Source organism: Amblyomma maculatum, chromosome 1 (assembly GCF_055883805.1).
Source record: "Amblyomma maculatum isolate TAMU_Amacu chromosome 1, ASM5588380v1, whole genome shotgun sequence".
Lineage (NCBI taxonomy): Eukaryota > Metazoa > Arthropoda > Arachnida > Ixodida > Ixodidae > Amblyomma > Amblyomma maculatum.
In genome coordinates, this window is record NC_139344.1 from 496,783,093 (window position 1) to 496,793,214 (window position 10,122).

Genomic DNA, 10,122 nt, shown 5'->3' on the forward strand with positions numbered 1-10,122 from the left:
TTCATTCTCGGGATAAAAATTTAAACGCTGAAGAGCGTGAAGGACTGTCCGTTGAACATGCATGCATGGGTACATGAGCGCAGCCGCGGTATCCAAGTTGAAACGGACGTTCAGGGCACAAGATTAATTCCCGGGTCGCTCGAAATTGAATTTGGCTTTCCTGCAGTAACGCACTTGCACAATTGAACCGCTGAACGATTATGGTCTAATTGCCATAGTTTTTTTCTTCAGGGATCATATATAGTTATTTGATACTGCCCATGGTAAATTGCATGGTCTAATTTGTTTATAGAACTTAATTCCCAGTTGACATATCTGGCTGGCTTATAGAAATTTCTTGCAAAAAGGGTCCTGGGTTCGCGCTGCAAGCTTTCATGCTCTACGTGCTTCCAGCATTAACACAAGCTCGACCCCATGACTAGAGCACTGCACCTGATTTTCCGGTTCGGGCCCGGCCCATGCCCACCGTTTAAAGGTCCAAGCCCAGCCCGGGCCCATAACTCCAAGCCCGGGACTGGGCCTGGCCCATGCACACATGAACCAGGCGCGTACCTGGCCCGCGTTTCCACTATAGGCCCGCCCCAGGCCCGACAAAGTCTGCATGCGCAGACGCCTTAAAAATGTACTGCTTACCGCCAGTACATAAAAATAAGCCAAGATGAGACAAAAAAAAAAAAAAAGAAACTTACAGTAATAATATTCTCAACAGAGAATTAATTGCAGTAGTATCTGTAGAAGCAAAGGTTTCGTCAAGAGAGTTTTGGGAAGACATTTTACTCCTCTGTCTACAATATGCTTTCTTTTATTCGGCGTCAAATAAATCACTGAACCAAATTCAGCGGCAGGTTTCCTTCATTTCCGAAAGAAGCTGTATACACAGAAAGCCCCGGCCCGCGGCCCGTTTCCATGCAGTGTTCTACCGACCCCCTGCCCCAATCCCGATCACGTATATAACACAAGCAAATATACGGGACGTCGTGTCAGACACGTATGGCGAGCTTAGTACGGATCACACATATGCTCTTTCACATATGTACTATAATCAGCTGAATACGGCAGCGACGATGTCTTGCGATGTGTTTGCTAACACGTTGAAATGGCCACAGAGCGTAGCGTGGCGGAACGTCCGTGGCCACGATGGCCACGATGCCGATCTTCTCTGTCTCTTACTCAAGTGATTAAGAGGGACTCACGTATACCACTTTCAGGACTAGATCATACCTCCTAAACCTCCTACGTCCCTTTTGTTTTCCTGAATACATTCGAGGGGTGCACATACATCATGACTGATGTTTTGTGGTCGTGTGCGCCTCTCAGCTAGCAGTTCTAGTGAAATGATGCCGAGACAGCGAGAAAGCCGAATTCCCAAGCAAAAAAAAGTGTGTGGCAAAAGATAGGGCCGACCTTTCTCGCCGACCAAAAAGTGGCCGGCCGACCTTCGGCACCCGAATGAGGGCCGGCGTCGGGGATTGACACTGACCTAACGTTGGCCGATTTTAGGCAATCGACTACGGCCCAACCTTTTGGCCCGACGTGACCGACCACCTGCCGCACGTGGGCCTGCCGTCTGCCAGCGTTACTGAATGGTCGGCCGCTCGTCTGCCCTAGCATTTTGCTGACGAAAGACCATACGTCGGCCGGTTGCTTCCCGACGCCGGTTAGTGGCCGGCATCGCCCCTCGTGCAGGTATCATGCCATGCATTTAATATATCGTGGGCCATGCATATATAACGGGGTAGCACATACAAATGCATCAAGAAAAGCAGTAGCTTTTCTGATGCCATGAAGAAACAAAAGCTGCAGTATTTGGTGAAAAATTTATTTGTCAACAGCGTTCAGAAAAAGCTCGCGATTTGCTTTTTAATAAGCGTGGATATATGACTGCGCGTGTGCCACATATGGAAGATGGGCTTGAGGCTTGGTCTCCTTCTTTTGGCAGCCTGTCGATCACTTGATGTCTGCGACTGGTCGGATCTGCGGCAGGTTCCATCTTGGTCAGCTGTACGAAGACAAGTGTTTTAATGAAATATTTCCTTTTCGCCTAGACTTTTACATTGCAGGCAAATATAGGGTGAAAGGTAGAAAAAATAATGTCTGCTCACTGCCACCAACTGCACTATCACATCAATATATTTTATGCGCTTGACTTCATGCGACCCTACTGAAAACGCATTAGCGCAAAGCCGCAATAGGTAATCAGGATCCGTGAATCCGCGAGAAAGGCGCGATCACTTCGTTTTGCTGGAGTCATGATGTTGCAATTTGAAACCGTAGCGCAGTCAAACCTTATCCTCCCGAAGCGCGTTCTTGAATGCTAATGCTGCAATTTAATAATTCTAGCAAAACCAAGTGTCCGCGCTTGTCATAGAGCGCGTATGAGGGATTCCAACGCGGCTGAACAAACAGTTTCCGCGATATTTACATGAAACCTACAATAAGTTTATTCCGTAGAATACAGCTTAATTTTCTCAAACTAGATGGAACTTTTACAGCAAAAGCGACCGGATATTTAACGATAAGTCATCTGATTTATTTTCGTTATTTAACAACCGAGCATTATTTTAAAAATTCGGCTATTTAGACAGCCCAACTCTTAGAAGCTTATAGAACCCGTTGTAAATTTTTAAAGCTTGAAACAGGTTAGCTGAACACCTCATGAGCATGTAAGCACCAGGAAATAATCCGCACGATGAAAATACAACTGATTGCCCAGAAAGCAAGCGCACAGAGCAAAATCAATGTGAAACGGCTCAGATCTGTGTGCATCACATATATAATTCCAAAATCCACAAAATGAACGCACTGGCTCACTTACCTTGCCAGCATACCGCATCACTCAATCATCAATTTTCACGTATAGACATCATTACAGCAGCAAAAAAAAATAATAATAATAATAATAATAAACACGGCATAAACATTGTACTCAGTCCTGGCACGAGCTTGCTTGGCAGCAGCGATGATGCTTGTACAGCTTCTGATCGCTCCTATGGCGAGGGGTGCTGCAATATTTATATCAGTGATAGCATTTGACATTTAACTGGGTTGCATGCGTCCCATCGATGTGAGTCGGATAATCGAATTTTTCAAACAAAATCAGCGCTAATACCTGTCCGGCAAGTGCACCGCCATAAAGAAGTGAAAGGCCAGCGTTTTAGTGTAGAGGAGACCAAGGACTTCGGGCTTCGGCGAAACGAGCTTCCACTGTCGCAGCCAGTTTCCAGATCAGCTGATATCGCCTCCCTGCACGATCAGCGCAAGGCGCGCATACCAATTACAAAATATGCATTTACAGTAACAAGATGCGCATAAGTCTCAAAACAATACATAATTAGTTGCAGTTCATTATCGTATAGAAGAAAATCAGCGCTAATTTGACTTACCTGATGGGTATACATGTCAGTGCATGCACTTCGATATGAAGTGAAAGACGGGCGTTTTGGGGCAGAGGAGATCGGACCTCGGACTGCAGCGAAAAGAGCTAATTCCACCGCCACAGCATCGTTTCCAAGTCGGCTCAGCACGTCTTCCTGCGCAATCAGAGCGAAATGCGCACACATCGATTATAAAAAAAAAAAAAAATGCACGTAGTAACAAGATGCGCATATATATACGCGCTCCAGAAACAGTTGCAGTATATTGTCGTATCGAACAAAATATGTGCTAATTGGACTTACCTGATCGGTATAGTGAGTGTCCCTCCATGTTAAAAGGCGAGCATTTTGGGGCAGGAGATACCGAAGGACCCAGACTGCAAAATGAGCCAATTCTGCCACCGCAGCCAGCCGCAGCCTTGTTTCCAAACGGCTCAGCAAGTCTTCCTGCGCGATCAGCGCCCACACCAATTATATATATATATATATATGAAGAAAGATGCAAGGGGTATATAACAAGACGAACATATGCTCCAAAACAATACATTATTATGTTCAGTATAATATCGAATCTAGCAAAAAGCTCCTCTGATCAAGACCGAAAGATCATGTACTTACGCATGTTTTGGTGAACTTCGGCACGAAGAATCTGTACAAGCGGCTGCAATCATCAGCTGCATATATGGGCTGTTCTTTTCAAACGCTGACTGCACCAGGAGGTTGAGACAGATTGAATTTGCGCGAAATAAAAGCGGACGATAAGATTAGGCAGTACGCATCGCGCCCACACGGAGGCTGGCCGTCGACTGAGTGACGCCGCGGCCGCGCATCTTAGCTCGCGCGGGATGTGTTTTCCCGCCATTTGGACATGTGACCTCAAGAAGGGAGGAGGGGGGGAGAGAAGCTGCAAAAAGCAGCGAGAATCTCCCTGTGTGCTGTGCATGAAATTCTTTTTTTTTTTTTTTTCGCGCTATCTCTCTCTGCTTCGGCATTCCTGTCGCCCCCCGCGGTAGGGTGCCTCGATGCCTTTCGCCTCCCCGTGGTTCTTTCCGCTTTGCCGCAAGGAAAAGAGATGGGCTGATGGGGGGCAGCGGGTCCCGCGCAGCGAGAAGCAGTTTTCTTTCTTTTTCACGTACTCCCCCTCCCCCCCCCCCCCCCCTCCCTCGTCGTTCAAGAAGCGTCGAGGTAGTTTCTTTTCTTTTCTTTTCTTTTTTCTACGGCTTCTGTAGAACCCCCGTCTTGATACCAGCGGCTGTAGTTCTTTGCATGAAAAAAATATGGCTTGGAGTGAATGTATGTAATGTTCTTTTAACCGAATATCTTCCACATAAACCAAGTGTGGGGCAGTAGAACACCTGCAGCTTCATTTAGCCAAAATAGCAAGACCTGGCTACGTATATAGTGTTCAGTAACTTTATCGGAACCGTCTTGGAAACTTTTCCAAGACGGTTAAGTTGCAGAACACTGTATATTATGAGTGCTTTTGCAGAGATTACATAGTCCATGCGGATTTATACTTCCCAAAGCAGTACGTGGGTTATTTAGAGTCCCTCGGGCTGTCATATTAATCGCAAACCACATTTCCGTTTTCGCGTTTGGTTTCCATCATAATGCGGCTTCTGCAGCTCGACTAAAGCCCGTGACTTCGAGCTCAAGCTGGTAAATAACGATTGAATCACATAGTAACTGCTGCAAGTTTCTGACAAAAATATATTTTGTCCATTTGTTCTAGGGATGCATGAAAATCAGTAGAAGGTCGCAGGGCGAAGTGCACCGGATCCGGATGAAAGCTCATAAAAGCTCACCGCCTCTTTTCTTGACCCCGTACGAAATGTAAACTCACGGAGGCTGCGAAACGAATTTAAGGGCGTTTAGGATTGATAGGTTTCGAGGGCACTGGCAAAAGTAATTGACGGTTAACATATAAACCTTAAAGGCACGTGACCTCTTCGGTTTACCGTGGGTTTGCTTAGAGTTATGTTATAGGTTAATTTTATGATGAGGTTGTTTAAATTCAGAGGTTACCATTTAACCATAAAAAAAAATGGACAATTACATTCGTAGGTTCATAGCAGTTACCGCGCAAATCTTAGGCACTTAATACTAAGTATGCTTCAAACAGACAATCAGCGCCTACCAGTTCACAAATTCAAGCATAAGTTCATGACAACTCGCGATCAACCACAGACTGTACCATACCCGCCGCGGCTCAATTAGCGCGCGGTTAAAGCGTTATTTCAAAATATGTATAAATAACAGTTAATTTCACCTCCTGTTGCGCAATGTATATTTCTATCAGCAGGCTCAAATGATATAGTGTCAATATATATCATGCACGCGGTATAACTCAATGTTGCATAAAAATAGCTGTTTCAATGATACGAATTTTCCACTTTTCTCCTGCTAAGCCGACTGCCTCATGGAATGTAGAGGGGAAACCTGCGGTATTGCAGGAGACTTTACTTTGATATGGACAATGTTATTTAATGATATATTATAGCAGCAGTGAATACGCGGCTGGGGAAAAGGGGATTCGAGGAACTTTATATATATTCTGGCATTTCATACCATATTTCTGCGTGTGAGGCTGACGTTGAAGAATTTAACAATGTAGACCGCCACTGGTGCAGGAACCGATCGATCCTCGTCATGTTGCGCGGGATTCTCAAAACGCAATCCCTTTGAATTTTCTCAAAAGAACCAAATGTTACTTTTTGCACAATGCTTGTGTTCGCAGGAAGTTACGTTCGACAGGTGAATCGTCCGGGCGATCGGCTCTTTGCGTGCCTTTCATTTTTATTTGAAAACTATCAGGACCACATTTGTGTTCTGGATAAACACAGTCGGCCTCGGCATATTGATATATAAGGAATAAAGCTTTCCTAATCCCCGTGTTTTAACTGAGGCGGGCAAATATTTGTCCCAAGCTGTTCCATTTATCCTCATGTCGGCAATATACCCGAGTTTCGTCTATCGAGAGTGCAGCATATATATGCGAAGCGTTACAGCTCATTTGGTCCAAAAGCCACCTCGCTAACCCGGTTTTCGCTTGAGTATCGTCGAGTTTTGTCTGAAATATTCGGAATGTGGTAGTAAATATGCAGATGCGGTCCAGGTTCCCACCGGGATCTGTGACAGATGCTGCGCCTTTACTTTCCTATAACCAATTTGCAATTAACTGCGGTTGTCCACCGAAATAGAGAGATAGAGAGAAGAATGAGAAGGCGTTGTATCCCGTCAAACGTTAAGGGGAAGCTTGAGCGTCCCCCTAATTTTTATTTCCTTCTTTCAATTATTATTAACTATTCCATCGTACCACTGTGTAAGGTCGTGGAACAATTTACTCTGTGCGACTGCAGACGTGCGTAAGTGCGTGCGTGCGTACGTGCATGAGTCACAATAGTCACACTAGGGATAGATATTAACTCAATAATCTCGGACATCTTGTTCATCCTAAAGTTATAGCTAATTAACGTATGCGCGAAACTTCTGATAAAGCCTAGTGCACACAGGTGCCAACTTTCCCACATCTGTGTTCCTTGATTGTTTATTGATCCAGCCTCCCAATGATACGACCCTGCATGGCTTAGCACGTGTTTTCTTGTGTATTCCTCTTGCAAAGTCAACCTACTTTGATTATATTTTCACTATAGCTAGGTGGTGGCGCCTATTTGGGTTCCGCCTTGTCTTCATTATGCCCTTTGTTGTGCGCTATTGGGTATCCGAGTTAGTGGATCACATAGGTTACGTTGGGCGGCCTTAACTTTTATACTGGCTTGGAAGTAGAAGGCAGATGTTTGTAGTGCATGGTCAGGGGAAGCAGGCGCACGTGTTCGCATAGTTAGAGGAGATGTTCGTAGACGGAGCATGGATAGCCATAGCAGTATCTAATCTCTGCGAAGCGCTCTGCTATTCTGCGCCCCTACACATATGTGCCAAAGGTATGCGAAGTGGGAGACGCCTGTTGCACCCAATCTCCCGCATGCTGTAAGAGACTTTCGGTGGCGCACTGAGTGTGGCGTATTCGATCCCCACCAAATTAAACAGGCTTTACAGCTGGCATATTGATCTGCACTGTATCAACTTTGGTCAGGTCGAGTCTCACACACGTGTCCTTAAGGACTGTGTCGCAGCTTGGACATTCCGCTGCCTAGCGCCGTGAGCTTTTTCGTCGCACAGTGGAAGGCCGCGCGAAGCGTTCGAACAACGTGTAGTGAAGTCCGTGGGATTGATCATTTGGCAGAATAGGAACGCGGTCGATCGTATTCTTTCGGTGACCCCGTTGTCTACTGTTCCTCATGCTAGTGCGTCTCACCTAGATATAGCCATCTGTTAGCTCTTGGAGAGCAAAGCTTTATCCGGAGGTTGTTGACGCGGCACATCAAACTCAGGAAGGTCACTTGTACATCGAAGTGATTTGAACTCGGTTCTTGTCTTGAAAGACGCAAGCCTGCGGCTCACGCGTATATGTGTGAGCACAAAGGATCGAGCAATCGACTGTCTGGAAATTTGTTAGGTGGTCAGAGCTCCCGAGGGAGTCCTGTTGCAGCTGCGCATTATTGATATACAACGTGTGACCAGAAACTCACTGCATTATATATTTCTTGCCGCTACCTTATATGTTCGGTACTGTTTGCTGTTTTACTGAAACATTATTTATTGTCCCAGTGTGCTTTGCTATTTCCATGTTTATCAATAAAATTTCTTTGGTTCCCTGCTAAGTAAATGGTTGAAGTTCACGCCTATGACGTCATGATCGTTTCTACTCTCTTATCCCGGTACTTTTCAAGCAGAAGTCTTAAGTTTCTGGACCTATGCAGCATTCCTTCCACATGCAGGGCTATTCTACAAGCGATCTCTCGGCTTAGTACGTACGACAGATAATTCGCTTTAATCCCTTCCGATACATGTTCACGCCTTAAAACTAAAAGTTCTCCATATTATTAGTCTGAAGCCACAACAAAAACCCGAAATTGCGGCAGCTGCTTCAGGAAAGAATTCTTTTCAATTAGCTTCTTTTATTGCGCGTACCTCGTGTAGCTCTCAATAAATATTATTAATTTTCAATCACTCTGTATAACATAGGGGTCTCAAACTCATATTGATATGCAGGATGCGTTGAGAAAATATGTCTCTCGCGGACCAGGAGTGGACAGTAACAAGCAAGAAAATATAGAAGCCATAATTCAAAACAATCTGTAAAACAAAAGCGAAATACTAATAAAATAAATAAAAATCAACTGTATCGTTCCTATGAAACCACACTCCCATTATTGAGCAAAAAGAAAAAAGGAAAAAACAAACAAACAGAAAAACAGAAAAAGCGGAGCATCTTCGATTTTTTTTTTGTCCAAACGCGCCGGAGGAGCGCGTTACTTCAGGATGGCTTGGCGGAGTTACTGAAAGGATACAGCGGTTGAAAACTATTACAGTCACTTGTCCTGACAATATATAAATGCGAATGAAAAAGAGGTCTGGTTGTCCAGCGCCTAGTTATTGAAGGTAACAAAGTTGACTGTCTTGTAATTTTAACTAATAACGCGCAACTTTGGAAAACGCGCTTGCATTTCCAACATTTCGTTCGCACGTACAGCGTCCTCGCGCGCTCGAGATCGTCTCTTGGTCGCGCTCTACACTTCTGCAACGAACTTGAAAGCACGCACGCACCCACGAGCACAAGCTGCCGAGTCTTCCAAGAACTGTTGACAAGAAGCGGGGGAGGAGAGGGGGTTAGTTTCCGGTGTAGAATCGGACCGCTCGCTGCGAAAATGCGCCCCTCCGACTTCCGAAAAAAAAAAAAAAAATGAAAAGAGCCGCCCGTCCCACTCCGGCAGGTCGTAAAAGAGGATGAATGGGCCACACGCAAAGAAACAAAACCAAATGACAAGGACGCTGGCCTGTTTTCTCGCGGCTCTTAGCTTTACCAGACTGTTTTGAGAAAAACAGTATGCGATTAATAACCTGGACAATAATCATTTTCCTTCGTTTTTTTTTTCTTCATGTATTTGATCGTAAGACAACTTTGTTCGAAAAGAGCTCCTTCAAAAATAGTATACAAATACCACAAAACTGCATGCTCTCTTCAAAGTCGGCGTGTATACATTTCTTCTCTCGCCCAGTCAGGAACGCTCGCCACCAACTTTCGAGCTGCGGGGGTGACACAGTTGCCCCGCCCTTCCCACCATTTCCCCCCTCTTTTCCGCCCTTCCTTCGAAACGTCCGAGCGTGAGGTCGGTTTTGTTTCGTCCGAGTCTCCCTCCGTGTACGCATTTCTCTTCTCCTGCTGCGAAGTAGTGTTTTTAGAATTTGTCTCTGCTTGCCTGCTGGAGCGTTCGCCGCGGCCAAGGCTTGCCAGTGCCCTACGCATAATTTCTGCCCCCCGTGTGCTTTTTCTCTTCTGTCCGCTTCTTTTATTTTACACAATAGCCTTCTCCTCCCTTACAATGCGAAGTTGCGTCTACTCAAGTGCCCAGCTGCCATATAGCGAATTTCAGTGAGTGATACGGGCTAAATGGGGTGTACGGGAGCTTGTGCGCCAAAAAATATAACTGATGTTACATCACCTACAGCTGCGCTTCGTAATAAGCAAACAGTATAATGTATAATGACATGATCTACACATGAAATCGGGGTCACCTTGTGGCGTGCTGTTTATCAGAACTCGGTAAATAATTTTACTAACAGCTATAAGGTTCACTAAAAATGTGAGCGACAAGTTAAACAAACAATGGCATTAATTAATGTAACA

General features: G+C 45.2%; 1 long non-coding RNA gene across 2 annotated transcripts; it reads right to left on the reverse strand.

Moving 5' to 3' along the window:
- Nucleotides 1-1,805: 1,805 nt before the first annotated feature.
- On the reverse strand, nt 1,806-4,289 carry LOC146210282 (uncharacterized). Of its 2 annotated transcripts, none has more exons than XR_014708636.1 (5): nt 3,993-4,289; nt 3,678-3,817; nt 3,384-3,530; nt 3,110-3,243; nt 1,806-1,999 (listed from the first exon to the last, which is right to left on the reverse strand). It is a non-coding gene; the product is annotated as an uncharacterized LOC146210282 (long non-coding RNA). The 2 variants fall into 2 exon arrangements; XR_014708625.1 differs by having other exon boundaries at nt 3,678-3,821; nt 3,993-4,288.
- Between the last annotated feature and the right edge of the window lie 5,833 nt (nt 4,290-10,122).